General features: G+C 41.0%; 1 protein-coding gene and 1 non-coding gene across 2 annotated transcripts in view; both read right to left on the reverse strand.

Moving 5' to 3' along the window:
* The window catches only part of LOC141657559 (uncharacterized), a 57,601-nt gene that overhangs the window by 15,117 nt on the left and 27,126 nt on the right, over positions 1-15,358 (reverse strand). The gene's annotated exons all lie outside the window — the stretch shown is intronic.
* Positions 8,409-8,517, reverse strand: LOC141658314 (small nucleolar RNA R71). Its single transcript, XR_012549206.1, has one exon. It is a non-coding gene; the product is annotated as a small nucleolar RNA R71 (small nucleolar RNA).

Here is a 15,358-nt window from a genome sequence, read left to right on the forward strand (position 1 = left end):
TATTATCTCCCTACCTCCCTCCGGATCGACCCTGTTACCACTAGCTTCTGTTAGTTTTAATAGGTTTTATAAATATTATTTTTGGTGCACACAACGACAGGCATCAAATTTTGGCGCCGTTGCCGGGGAGGCAGCGCTAGTTTTAGTTGTTATTTATTTTAGTCTTTTTCTTAGTTTAAGAAACTTTTTGTTCCTTAAACTTTTCTCATCTTCTTTTTGTAGTTTATTCTTATGCGCAGGTCTCAAAAAGGCGAATTATTTCCCCTTGATCTCGAGCTAGAGAGGACCCTGCGAGTTAAGAGAAGGCTATTTCAAAAAGCACAGTCCGAGGAAGAGCCTAGTTCTCGGTCTAGTTTTTACGAGAACGAATTATTTGAAGAAAATCCACCACCATCTCCAATTTCTTCCACAGATACCGTTACTTCTCCAGATTTTCTAGAGATGGCTGAAGAAGCGAGTATAGCTAGTCACTCCGAGCCGAAAGCTGAGAATCTCTATAAGGGATTCACCTTGCCGACCGGGACGGAAAGAAAATTTGAACCGAAACCGTCTTATATTAACTTGGTTGAGAGAAACCAATTTGGGGGAGCTGCAAATGAAGATGCGGCTAAACATATGGAGACATTCATTGACTACTGTTGTTCCATACCCCCACCAGCAGGTGTGACCCAGGACCAAGTGAAAGAGACGATGTTCATATTCTCACTCCGTAACGCTGCTAGGGAGTGGTACCGAGATCTGGATCGAGCTGCTAATGGGATCACTGATTGGAACTCGCTGGCTCTGGCATTCTATAAAAGATATTTCTCTGCATCGAAGACCAATGCGATTAGAGCTCAGATCACGAGTTTTAAGCAAGGACCTAATGAATATTTTCATGAAGCTTGGGTCCGTTTCATGAGGCCGGTGCGAACTATCCACACCATGGGTTCGAGCAATGGAGCCTGTGCAATCAATTATATAATGGGCTTTATGACGATCAGAGGGCTATCCTGGATGCTGCAGCTAATGACAGATTTCAGGAGAATGTTGGAGAAACTAAGGGGTGGAAAATTATTGACGACATGGCCACCCATAAAGCTGAGCATGGAAACTCTAGGGGAAATCAAAGGAGAGCCGCTGAATCTCCTTCTGTAGCTGCATTAGAGGCTCTTACGACAATATTTGATAAGTATGAGCTAGGAGTAGGATCTCAAAAGGGAGGTATTTACCAAGTGAACGCTGTTTCAGACGGTCCTTTTTCATGCAAGAGGTGTAGAGGAGAAGGACATGTTGCAGATTTCTGTATCAGTCCCAACGAGGTTTGTGCTGCTTTTCAACATTACAGGCAGACCAACACCTACTTTGATCCTTCTAATGTGCATCCAAATTTGAGGTGGAGTAGCCAGAATGTCCAAAATTTGACTCCAACTCCGCAGCAGCAGAATTATGTGCCCCCTCATAAGCAGCAGCAGCCATACCAAAAGCCTCCGTATGTCCCTCAGCAGCAACAACAGTTCCAAGGTTCCGATTTTACTGAGTTGAAAAATTTGTTGCTAAACGAGTCTCAAGCTAGAGAGGCCGGGATGAAAATGTTGGAGTCTCAGATCGCTCAACTGGATAGCAAGAGTGCAACTCGAGTTCCGGGGCAATTACCGTCGCAGCCGGATCAGAAAGAGACCTTGAATGTGATTAAATTGAGGAGCGGAGCTACTCTTGATGGACCCAAGAAAGCTGCTGACAAAGGAAAGAAGAAAAAGGGCGAGAAAAAGACGATCAGCAGTGATCACGGTCGATCGACCGCATCACCCAGTCGATCGACCATCCCTAATTCCTCAGCGACACTGTCTGACCTTTCTGATCATTCTGGAAAAAAGGAAGACAATCGATCGACCGACCTCACTGGTCGATCGACTGATGACGCAGCTGATGTCGAACCGTTTCGCCCTCCAATGCCAGATAACTTGAGGGATTTCTTGTTTCGGGGTGTGATGACTCCAAAATTATCAAGACAAGATCCAAATGCTGATGGCTCCGTTCCGATTCCAAAGTATGACCCTACGACGGTTAATGGTTCGTTCCTGAGACAGTCTGAAGAAGGTTCGAGTTACAACAAGGACAAAGTAGTGGATTTTCAGCCTAAGTCCACTGATGCAGGTATGAGAGACCTAGAGGAAAGGGCAAAGCTACTTCTGACAGCCCCTTATCCGGAGAGACTGGTGCCAACCAAAGATGAGGTAACATTTGGTAAATTCAAAGATTTAGTACGTAGTCTTAATGTACAAATACCTTTCTTAGAGCTAGTTAATCAAGTACCTGCATATATGAAGTTCATGAGACAATTGCTAGCTAAGAAAAGGTCTTTGAATCTTTGTCGAGTCCAGTGCAATTAAGTGAGGAGTCTAGTTCATACTTAACTCACACTGCTACTCGTAAACTGTCTGACCCAGGTAGTTTCTCTGTCCCCTGTAATATTGGTACCTTCTCAATTGAGAAGGCATTATGTGATTTAGGGGCTAGTGTCAGTGTTATGCCTTTGAGTCTGGCTAAGAAGTTGGGATTAACTAGATTTGCTATTACTGATATGACTGTGCATATGGCTGACCGGTCTGAGATGCGGCCGATAGGTGTTTTAGAGAATGTGCCCGTGCAAATTGGGAAGTTCTTTTTCCCCGTTGACTTTGTTGTTTTGGACATTCCCGAAGATGTCAACACCCCAATTATTTTGGGAAGACCATTTCTGCAAACTGCTGGTGCAGTAATTGATGTGAGGGAAAGAACTTTGACCTTTAAGGTAGGGAAACACTCTATTATGTTTGCCCAATCCCCTAGGAAGAAAGATCCTATGTGGCCAGTTACTTGTAATGTGATTTCTGAAAAGAAATCTTATTTTGTGCTTTCTAATATGCCCACTTTAGTACCTGTGCCTATTCCTGTTGTGACACCTCCGCCCCACATTGGGAGCAAATTGGAGGACAATTCTTCTGTTTGGATATTGCAGAAATGGTTTGGGAAGGAAGAGCCGTTCATAGCTCCAGCTGTAAAGGAGCCAATCGTTCAAAGAGGCAGTCTAGGATGTCTTAGCTATGGCACAGATGAGGAGCCAGATGAGGAGCCCAAGAAGGCATCAGTCCGAGTTACGGTTTCAGACTTGGAGCTTGAAATCAAGAGGATGTCCAAGTGTGGGAAGATGCTTCGATGTTGACCCGTCGGACAATGTGGTGGATTGGAGTGCTAAGAGGTTGAGCACCGCGGAGGGTACTTCATGTAGCCAGAAGCCATGGTCGGAGATTTTTCGCATTTTTCGCGGATGAAAACTTTTTATTTCATAAGTTTTAGACATTTTATTGCTTTTGTTAGACTATTTATTGCTTTGGGTTGCGCGAGACTTCGCTTTAATAAGTTTCCTTAGGATTTAAAGACTTTAGACTGTTACATTGGGTTTTGCGCAATTTTGGGCCATTATTATGTGTATTTGCAAGTTCATAGACCCTATTAGCTCAATTTATTGAGCTAAATCGAAGAAATCAGAAACTTACAGCAGGTATTTCAGTCGATCGACTGGCATTGGTGGTCGATCGACCGAGCCGCGACTTCAGAAGCTTCTGTTCCTGTCACCCTGGTCGATCGACCGCCTGCTATGGTCGATCGACCGCCTTCCGCTGCTGTACCTGCTCACGACTATTTCCCTGTTGTGTTTGGTTAATTTGCGGAGTTGAGGGAGTCTTTTCTCCACTTTATTTTCCGATTCATTTCCGTTTTCTTCTGTTTTCTTATTTTGCACATAATTTTGCATTTCGTAAATTGTTTTTTCGGAATTATGCGTGGTACTTTGGTTTCTTTTCAGGTACTTATGGTAGCACTGCTGGCTACTAAAACCTCCTAGCTCACGCTGGTTTGGGGAGGTTTCTTTCTGCGCTTAAAGTCTTGTGAGTTTCCGAATTTAACTTCATGTCTTGTTTAGTTATAATTGTTAGAAATCTATATCTCATTATTTAACATATTCATATATGTTTCATTTTAATTTAGTCATAAAATTAAAACTAGATCTTATGCATGCAAACTAAAACTAAAGAGATAAGAAAATCAATTTCTCACCAAATAAATTTCGGTCAAATGGGCACCAACAAGATCTCCTTCTTGTTAGTTCTTGAGCTTTCCAATATTGGATGAACATACATGACCTCAAAATAGAAGCCCTCCAATTAGTAGCACCCAAAACTATCCCTTAATCCCACAAACTAATATGTACTAGATATTTATATTGTGGTTTACCTTAAAATTGATTACTAATACTCATATATTACATTAATAATTTTAGTAATCTTTTGAACAAATTTGAATCAAAAACTCATCTTTTTGATGAAGATTAAAGAGAGAGAAGAGAGGAAAAATACATGAACTTTTTGCATGTAATATTAGAATGAGTGATAGTAAAAATTCCAATAAATAAAATTCTCTACCAACACTACAAAAACCGGTTGGAGGAGTCCTCTAAGACCAATGCATGGTCTTTGCTTTTTATTTCTGTTCTTATTAAGTAAAATAGGTGTAAGACTACCCTACATTGTAGGTAATCATAGTGTTTTATTTATCCATTAAACAAAACACCCACTCACCCATACTACCTCCAATATTTCGGTTTCTATAGTGTAATATAGAGTCCATTTTATTTTTGTCAATTGCACAATTGTATGTCATGTGACATGTGACATGTCTTATGTCATGTTTTAATTTTAAATGCATATTTAACAAATTAAATATCATTTACAAATTAAATAAATCATATTTAACAAATTGACTAGTAATATAAAATTACTTTCTCATAAAATGGTCATTTAATTACTAGTTAGTATAATTCACAATATCTTGTAATTATAACTAACTTATCATTCTCATCTCGCGTGTTTCGCAAACACCGATTAATTTTAGTAATATAACTTCTTAAATCACTAAATAAAATCTTATTTATTCACATTAGAATAAGATGTCATTTTCTCTCTTATGATAATGATTTGTTCAATTTTAAGGAATTAATTAATCTGTATCGGCATACAATTAATTAACCTTTTCAATTAAGGGAATCGTCCTTTAGGTGTGACCTCAAGGGATCAACTGATCACCACCGTCGCACGACAGTAATGTCAAACTCTAGCCATCCAATCATTACCGATATGTGTGGACCAGTTGACTATATATATTATGTATCATCCCTTCCGTATTCTTGAAATGAGATTTAATGATGATATTTAAATCATGTGATCGCACTATTGTTGAGGACACATTTCCCAACAATCTCCCACTTGTCCTCAACAAGTGTGCGTCACCAATTCTCTTTTCCTATTACTATCTCCCACTCAATGTAAGGTGTCTTTCGGGTCGTACTTGCAAGTGATCATATAGAGAGTGGTTTCCTCGATCTGGAGAATAACTGATTGACCGGAATTTATCCACCATGGATACCTTCCGAGCGTGGCCACGCATTTACAGTTCATTACTCCTTGACTGGCCCTGAGATATTATTTTAACCACGACAAGGGGTGGATAATTCCTATCGCACTTATTCCCTTCGACTAGCCACAGCCATCATAACCCAAAATATGCCCATTTGACCCCATTTACGAAGGTCGTAGTAACACAAATCAAAGTTAATCTGAAACTGTGCCATCTTAAGCGAACAATATTTAGTCTAAAGAATCGAATCATTAGAATACTATAGTAGCTCTCGCCACAACCAGGCTATATAAATTTGCCAGAACTCTATAAGCGGTCACTGCCCGACAAAGTGTTCCTAACAGTCTGCCTATGTGATCGACTAGTCATCTCACATGACTCTATAGCACTTGAACTTGCCATCAATCGCATCACACTCTAGCCACTTCGAGACGTCACCTCATACAAGCGACTATGGGCTAATACTATGTTAATGCGGGTTCACTTTAACGGGGTTCAATGTTGTCTCTACAACCCGTTTGGGTGTAACAAAGTATAATAAAAGAGTTTTAAAGTAAAACTTGAACGACAAATGCGATTATCACATATGAATAGTCAATGCCTGATTACTATTTCATATTCTATAATCTAATTTGATCTTGAATGTAGTTGTTCATCTCAATTTAATTGAAATGACATGACTTATCATGTTAAGCCTATGAGAAGGCTTTGGTTAGTAGGTTTTATCAACTTCTTGTACCTTACTCAACCTTACTACATACTCGTTTTCCTTTGTAATGTATACATTTTCATTACAAAACTTTCTGAGTACGTGTCGAGATCCAATCAAGACATAGGCCCTGTAGCCTAAGAATAGCTCCCACTGTTTTCACAGTGTGCGGGACTCATCCTCTTGCACATCTCATGATTGCAAGTGTACTCAATTTCCGTTATAAATATCTCTCATTGTTCTTTATTGCCTAAAACGATTCTAGAAAATCTATTTCTTAAATAACATAGCCACAATGGTATCTTTAACCATCCTGATGTGTTTTGATTATGGTTTTGTCGGAAACCATGCGCAATCTCAATTGTCAATTGTCATTTGTGTAACACCCTTACACAAAATTGCATCATAAACACTTTGCTTTACTTCCTTAATGCTTTTGCAAGCACTTAAGGGTAATTGATGTATCACTTTCATATATACTTTTACAGCTCCCTTTATACCGTTTTACATACCGTTTCGTGCCTATTATATCATTTATATGCTTTATTTCAATGAATTGTCGATACTGCCGCTATTTTGTGTTTTGATGCAGAAATGACTCGTTATGAGTATAATCAAGCTAAGATTAGCATGGCGGAGACGGCATAGAAGAATACACGAAGCATGGCACGGGAAACGAGGAATCATGAAGACTAGAAGTGAAAGAAGAGAAGAAATAGCCTGTGAAGCAAGTTCCTCGATCGAGTCACTCACGACTCGATCGAAGAATTAATCCTCGATCGAGTCACCCGACTCGATCGAGGATCCCTCTCAGCGGGTTTATTTCCAGAATTTCCTAAAACGTTAATCTTTTGTTATAAATTAAAGACTCGTGTTTTATTATTAGAATACGTTATATTTTGCTTGGATATTGCTGGAAAACTCTCTTAGAACCCTAATATTTCCTTTGTATGGTACTAATCTTTCCTCATTAATTAAATCGTTATTGTTTTATGTTCTTCAATTATTCTTTCATGCTTTCAATCATGCTTTCATCTTTAATCATATTTGTAGTTGTTATTATAATTATGAGTAGCTAATCCCCTCATCTAGGATGAAGGGGATCTAGGTTAATTAAAAGGGAAAATCAATTAGTTGCTATTGATATCATTAAAGTTGTTGTTTGATTATTGTAATTCTTCTAGTTAATCAACTTGAGGCCTGAGTTATATTAATTAGTGTAGCGAATCGATCCTATCGCCGACCGGGTTAGAATTGATATAGGCTGCGATAATCAAATAGAGAGTATCTAATTATAGCGACCGCATGTTAGAATCGATCTAAAGGGCATAATGGAGTCGACCGATCTTATGACCTTAAACAACTTGATAGATTTAGTAATTGATTGATAATCCCCGACTGATTGACCTAGTGAACTTAATTCCTAGCCTTTTAATAATATTGTTAAACCTTCATTTAATTACTTGCAATTAGTTTGTTAGAATCAACTCAAAACAAAACCCCCCGAAATCGGTTACTTCTAGACAACTTAAATACCCTTAGACTTAGCTTTTACCGCCTCCCTGTGGATTCGATACCTGTCTTATCACTAGCTATTCTTGTTAGTCCTGATATAGTTTTACTTTGATTTGGTAATACGACTTTAGCCACATCAAATTTGGCGCCGTTACCGGGGAGGCAACAGGTCCGAGATTATTCCTTTTGATCCTGAACCTGAGAAGACTTTTCGCTACAGACGGAAATTTAATCTAGAAGTGGGTCAAGTAGAAGACTTGAGTATACTTGACGTCGAAACGGCGAGCTCCACTGAGTCAGCCGGTCGGTCCTACGAAGAGGAGGAGGAAGAAATTCCTATTCCTGATATTCCTATTCCTGATATTCCCGAAACTATCATCATGCCTACTCTAGCCAGTCATTCTGAGCCAACCTTGGCTTCTATTCCACAAGGATTCAAGCTCCCCACTACTACCAATGGAACATTCGAGATTCGGCCATCTTACATCAATTTGGTGGAACGAAACATGTTTGGAGGGACATTTCTTGAGGACCTGCGACGCATATGGAAAAGTTTGTCACTTACTCTTTGTTCTATTCCATTATCATTTGGAGTGACACAAGATCAAGTTAAGCGGGTGCTCTTCCCTTTCTCTCGAAAGATGAGCTTCTTTGAGTGGTTAAGAGATATGGATATGGATCTTGAAGGAGTTCTGTTGGAATTCCTTGGCCCTTGCTTTCTACAAGAGGTACTTCCCACCTCAGAAGACTAATGCTTTTAGGAATCAAATTACTAGTTTCAAGCAAGGAGCTACTGAAGATTTGAATGAAGCTTGGACTCGTTTCAAGCGTTTAGTTCGATCAGTTCCCCATCATGGTTTCCCAAAGTGGTTCCTTTGCAACCAGTTTTATAACGGGTTGTTTGACGATCATCATGCCCTTTTGGATTCATCTGCGAATGGGAGGTTTCAAGATAACACCAATGATGGTGACGCGTGGAAGTTGATTGATCATATTGCTACCCATACCGCAAGGTATGGAAATCCTAGGGGAAGCACGCGTGGTACTAGAGTTGATAGTGCTTTGGCGGCACAGCTGGAGACTATTTCAGCCCAGATTGCTGAGATAAAGACTACCCAATCATTGGGTAGCAAAGAGAGAGTTCATGCTATGAGTCAGCAAGTAGAGGAGTCTTGTACTAGATGCGGTTTAGATGGTCATGGTGCGGTGATTGTATGAGCACATTGGAGCGGGTTAATGCCTTTCGGGCTTACGGACAAGGTGCACAAGGTACACCTTTCTCTAATTTTTACAATGAAAGAACGAAGGAGCATCCGTTCCTTCAATGGTCTAGCCAGAATGTGCAAAACCCGCAGCGATCACAAATGAAAAGAATCCTTATATCCCTCCTAACAATTGCGGTAATCAACAACAAGGGGGATATCAAAGGCAAAATCAAGGAGGCCAGCAGTTCAACAATCAATATCACGGCCTCCTCAAAGCAAACTCTTCAACAAATTCCTCAACAAGCTCCGAATAATGATATGGCGAGTTGCGCGATCTTTTGCAACAAACTTTGTCGATGCTGCTGACAGCGACGGCTCAAATTACGAGTGATTGCCCATAACAAGATGCTAGATAATCAGGTGGCTCAGATGGCACTTCAAAATCCATCAAAACAGGCCGTAGGTCTTCCTCCTCAAGGTAAGCAAGCTCATGAGCAAGCTAATGTTATTCAGCTGAGGAGCGGTACTTCTTATATGAATCCCGACCTACAAAGCCTTGAGAGAGATGTGCCCATTATTGTTGATGAGGTCCCTTACATGCATCCCAAAGGATTGGGTAATTTGGAGCTTAGTGATGACGAGAAAGAACTGTGAAGTTGAAACACGAGTGACGATAAAAGTAAAAAAAGACGAAAAAGTGAACTCGCAAAGGTTCCTTGATCGAGTCGAGGCGACTCGATCGAGGATCAGCCAGCTCGATCGAGTCACCCCGACTCGATCGAGGATCCCAAATTGACAAGAGACGGTGTTTCAAAAGTTGTTTCTAAGGAGAAGCAAGCCGAGCCCATAACCATTGCACTACCTTTTCCTCACCAACAACAAAAATCCAATTTGGATAAGCGATTCGGTAAGTTTATGGAGGTCGTGAAGAATTTACAGGTAAGTGTCCCTTTTACTGAATTAATTACTCAAGTGCCGGCTTATGCAAAATTCATGAAGGAGATTTTGACAAGGAAGAGATCCTTTAACGCGGTGGAAACTATTGCTTACACTCAGAAGTGCAGTGCCATGTTGCCAATTTACTCACCACCGAAATTAAAGGATCCAGGAAGTTTTTCTATCCCTTGTCAAATTGGTCACCTTTCTATTAGTAAAACTCTTTGTGATTTGGGAGCTAGTGTCAGTGTTATGCCGTATTCTATCTGTAAAAAGTTAAATATGGGTCCGTTGATAGTTACTAATATGACACTTCAGATGGCCGATAGATCTGTTAAACACCCACTGGGAGTATTAGAGGATGTTCCCGTTCGAATAGGGAAGTTTTTCATCCCCGTTGATTTTGTTGTCATGGACATGGCTGAAGACAACCAAATCCCTATCATCTTGGGCAGACCGTTCTTACATACTGCGGGGGCGGTCATAGATGTTAGGCAAGGGAGATTGACCTTAGCTGTGGGGGATGATATGATTATTTTTAACTTAGAAAAAGCATTGAAAAACCCCATGATAGAAGAGACTTGTCATAGTATAGATGTTGTTGATTTTACTATTGATGAGTGTCTTCCTATGTGTTTGGACAGGGATCCTCTGGAGATTGCCCTGGTTTCTGATCCAGTTGATCAGACGGGTTCATGGAGTCCAGAAGTTCATCGAATTGAGAAGCTTCTAACTGGAGAGGAATGCCCACATCAGAACGTATATAGTTTGGGTGTCACACCTAAGGTAACTGAGGTAAAGAAACCTGAATTAAAACCTCTTCCCTCTCATCTCAAATATGAATTTCTTGATGATCGTGAAATGAACCGGTGATTGTCAATGCTAACCTAATCAAGGTCAACTATCGCTTTGTTGTTTGTTTTGAGAACTCATAAAAAGGCAATTGGGTATAGCATTGACGATCTCAAAGGTATTAGTCCTGATTATTGTATGCATAGAATTCACTTGGAAGAAGGCCACAAGCCTAGTGCACAAGGTCAGAGACGACTAAATCCTCCAATGCAGGAGGTGGTAAGAAAATAGCGCTGTGAGGAGAGCAACCTTGTTCTCAACTGGGAGAAGTGCCACTTCATGGTTACTGAAGGGGTGGTACTCGGTCATTTGGTGTCAGGTAAGGGCATTCAAGTGGATAGAGCTAAGGTTGAGGTAATTGAGCAACTCCCGTACCCGGTTAATGTTAAAAGTGTGCGTAGTTTTCTTGGTCATGCAGGGTTCTATCGCCGCTTTATTAAGGATTTTTCTAAAATTGCTCAACCTCTAACTCAGCTTCTTCATAAAGATGCTCCTTTTGTGTTTATTGACAAGTGTGCTCAAGCCTTTTGAGGATCAAACAAGCACTTATCTCGGCCCCTATTATCCGATCTCGGATTGGAGCCTTCCTTTTGAGATTATGTGTGATGCCAGTGACTATGCAGTTGGAGCTGTTTTAGGACAGCGAAAGGACAAGGTCTTACATGCCATTTACTATGCAAGCAAGACTCTCGACGATGCACAAATCAACTATGCTACTACAGAGAAGGAGCTTCTTGCAATTGTCTATTCTTTAGACAAATTTAGAGCTTATCTTGTTGGTTCTAAAGTTATTGTTCACACTGACCATGCAGCTTTAAAATATCTTTTAACCAAACAAGAGGCTAAACCTAGACTTATTAGATGGATTTTACTGTTACAAGAATTTGATTTAGAAATCCGTGATAAGTCCAGTCTTGAAAAATGTTGTTGCGGATCATTTGTCAGTTGCGATTTTAGGAAGAGATATTTTGCCCATTGATGACTCTTTTCGGATGACCGGTACATTAGTTGTAGCTGCAAATACTCCATGGTTTGCAGATTATGCCAATTACTTGGTAGGAGGTATGCTTCCTCCTGATCTTTCCTATCAGCAGAAGAAGAGGTTTTTGCATGACGTGAAGTGATGTTTTTGGGACGACCCATATCTGTTCCGGGAGTGCGCAGACGCTATCTACAGACGATGTATTCTAGAGGGTGAGGTACGTGCCATCCTTTCTCATTGTCACTCTTCTTCTTATGGAGGTCATCATGGTCCTTCTAGGACATTTGCTAAGGTAATGCAATCGGGTTTTTATTGGCCTACTATCTTGAAGGATGCTACTACTTTTGTCCGTTCTTGTGATGCATGTCAAAGGACGAGCAATATCTCGTAAAGGCATGAGATGCCTCAAACTGGAATCTCCGAAGTAGAGATTTTTGACGTTTGGGGCATTGATTACCAAGGGCCGTTCCCTACATCTTTTGGGAACCAATACATATTAGTAGCTGTAGATTATGTTTCTAAATGGGTGGAGGCAATTGCCACCCCCACTTGTGATGCTAATCTGTTGTTAAGTTGTTTCAGAAGACTATCTTTCCACGGTTCGGAGTGCCTCGTGCAGTGATCAGTGATGGAGGCAAGCATTTCAATGAGCGTCACCTTAATTCTCTCTTGAAGAAATATGGCGTTACACACCGAAGAGGATTGGCTTATCATCCTCAAACCAGTGGACAGGTAGAGATTTCCAACAGAGAGCTGAAACAGATCTTGGAAAAGGTAGTAAGCAAGAATAGAAAGGATTGGAGTCGGAAGCTCGATGATACTTTGTGGGCCTACCGTACTGCATTCAAAACGCCGATTGGAACCTCACCATACCGACTTGTCTATGGCAAGTCCTGTCATTTACCTGTGGAGCTTGAGTATAGGGCTATGTGGGCCATTAAAGAGCTGAATATGGATCCCTCACTGGCGGGTGAGAAACGGCGATGCGGATTGAATGAGCTAGATGAATTTCGACTGCATGCCTATGATAGTGCTCAAGTTGACCAGGAGCGAACGAAGAAGTGGCATGACAAGCATATCTTGCAAAGAGAATTTCATGTTGGTGAGAATGTTCTCTTGTTTAACTCTCGTTTGCGCTTGTTTCCAGGTAAATTGAAGAGTAGATGGTCTGGACCGTTCATCATTCGATGTGAACAAATTTGGGTCAGTTACACTGCATTCTGACACAGGGAAGACCTTCAAAGTGAATGGGCAACGCTTGAAGACATACTATGATGGTGCTTTTGTGGGGATAATAGAGGCTCTTGACCTCTTCCCCATTGATTTTTCTTCTTTGATGAAGAATTACGGTCGTGCGGGACCGCAAAAACCGAGCGCTACCGAGAGGCGCTCGGATTTTGTAAAGCATTTGTTTGTAATTAGGATTTTAAATTCAAGTTTTGTTTTTGTTTTCATGTTCCTTGAACTTTGAGAGATGAGGAGAGGACGCTTGATATGCTTTTAAGTGTCTTTTGCAGGAATTTTGACGGGATTTGAAGCTAGGAGTAACAAATGACGAGAAACGGAGCTGCAGCCTACTTCCTCGATCGAGCCAATGGCGACTCGATCGAGGAACCCATCAGCTCGATCGAGTCACCTGCGACTCGATCGAGGAACCTGTGAAGAATTTCAAAAAGTTTAAAACGAAAGTTGGGTAGTCAGGAATTTGGTTCCTCGATCGTGCACTGCGACTCGATCGAGGATCCAAATTGGACCGGGTTCGCGTTTGTCTTTCATCGGTTTTATTCTTTTATTACTCTAATTTCTTTCAATTCCCTTCTTCTTTGGTAACTACTTTCCTGCATTCTACCTCCTCTACTACTCATTCTCTCTATATTCATCATCAATCATCATCAAAACTCACTTAAAACTTGTGCTTACTTGCTTATTACTTGTTTGAATCATTCTCTTGTGCTTATTTTCTCAATTCCATTGTTTAAATTGCTCAGGTAAGTCACGATTTGGCCTCTATGTGTCTCGAAAATTCTGATTTTTCTTGCTTAATTATTGAGTTTATTGTATTAAATCTTCCATTGCTAGTATACAATTGCTATTTCCTTGCTTTCTAGCCCCTTAATTGTTGACATTCATGCCTAATTTGCTAATTTAGGAATTAGGGTTCTTCAAAATCCGGGTAGAAATTTTGCATTAAATTGGTTAGAATTGTATTATATTGCTTGGAATCTCCCATATTTGATACATACTCATGTTCCCCTATGTTTTTGGATGCTTTCATTGTCATTTGGAGTCTTAAAAATTGATTTTTCGGACCCATTATTGCCAAAAACGGGACTGTTTTTATGCTGAGGTTGAACTTTAATTTTCTACTTGCTCTTATGTAGATAATGTCGACTTCTAGGCAAGGAAATAAGAGGACTAGAGAAAGGAGAGCCCCAGTTCAGCAACCCGAGGTGATTCCTGAAGAGATTGTGTCTTCGGAGGATGATTTGTCTCCTTTAGACGATTATCCATTTATCGAATTTCGTGACAAAGCACAGAAGGACAGGTTTGAGTATCTGTTAACTAAGTCTATGAGTGCCACTCGATGTGTTGATAGGAAAATTTTGCACACTTTGAAGATAGACGACATTATGTTTGGCATGTTTAATGAAATCGGGTTACAGGGTCTTTTCACGCTCCACGAGTTATCTTACCCTGCTCTCACTCTCGAATTTCTGAGCTCTTTTACTTATTTTCCCAGTGATCATCTAATCAAATTTCGTTTGCTTAATATTGAACGGTCTTTAACCTTTGACCGTCTTTCTGAAATCCTGGGATTAGATAAGCATACTGACGGGGATTTGTATGGTGTTGGTGGGTTGTCTGCCGTTCGCTATTTTCCATTATTTACTGGTTATATGGATGCGGACGTCAGTGCTATGGCTTTGTTATATGTCCAACACGTTTGTCTTCGTATGTTTTTGAGGTATTTGAGCTATTTGTTGTATGGCCGGACCGATAAGAGCAAGACCTCCATTATTGAGGTCTTAATACTTGCTAGTTACTTGAATCCTTATAGGGAGGAGACATTCCAATTCTCTCCCCCTGCTCTTGTCTGTTCGGCGTTTGATAGGATGATCGGGAGGTACGGGAACCTTGATTGTGGTGCTCTTGTCACCAAGATTGCTAGGGCCGTTTGTGATTTTGAGGGTGATGACCCATATGAGCCCATGGTCGACTTTGAGCCACTTGTTGATGATGACCACCTTCGTTATGATATTTCTTATCTTGATATTAAGAATGGGAAAGACCATTCTTTGGAGGGTCCGAGGTGAGTCATACATGCTTCTTCCTTGCGCCCGTTTACTGTTGTCGACCCCCTCGAGGAGAGTACGGCCGTGGAGCGACCCCCACCCGTTACTTATCGATTCCGAGGATCTTTTGGTTACTTTTCCCGGGTCTAGTACTACCACCACCACCGGCGGGCGCCGGAGACGTCGTGCACCCACCGCCCATCCGCCGGGCTCCTTCCACCGCTGCTCCTCCTCCACCTCCTTGACCTATCCCACTTGGGCTATGCTCCAGGTTACCATTTTGATCCCGTCGTTGAACGGGAAGTGAGGATGCATACGGGCATCAACACTGCTTTTGACGAGAGAGGAGGATGTGGGAACAGGATGGAGGCTATGTCTTTATCTTCCGAGGGGCAGTATTGCGGTGTGTCACCTTCTTATTACACTACTCCTG

This window comes from Silene latifolia, chromosome 5 (genome assembly GCF_048544455.1).
Source record: "Silene latifolia isolate original U9 population chromosome 5, ASM4854445v1, whole genome shotgun sequence".
In the NCBI taxonomy this organism is placed as follows: Eukaryota; Viridiplantae; Streptophyta; class Magnoliopsida; order Caryophyllales; family Caryophyllaceae; genus Silene; species Silene latifolia.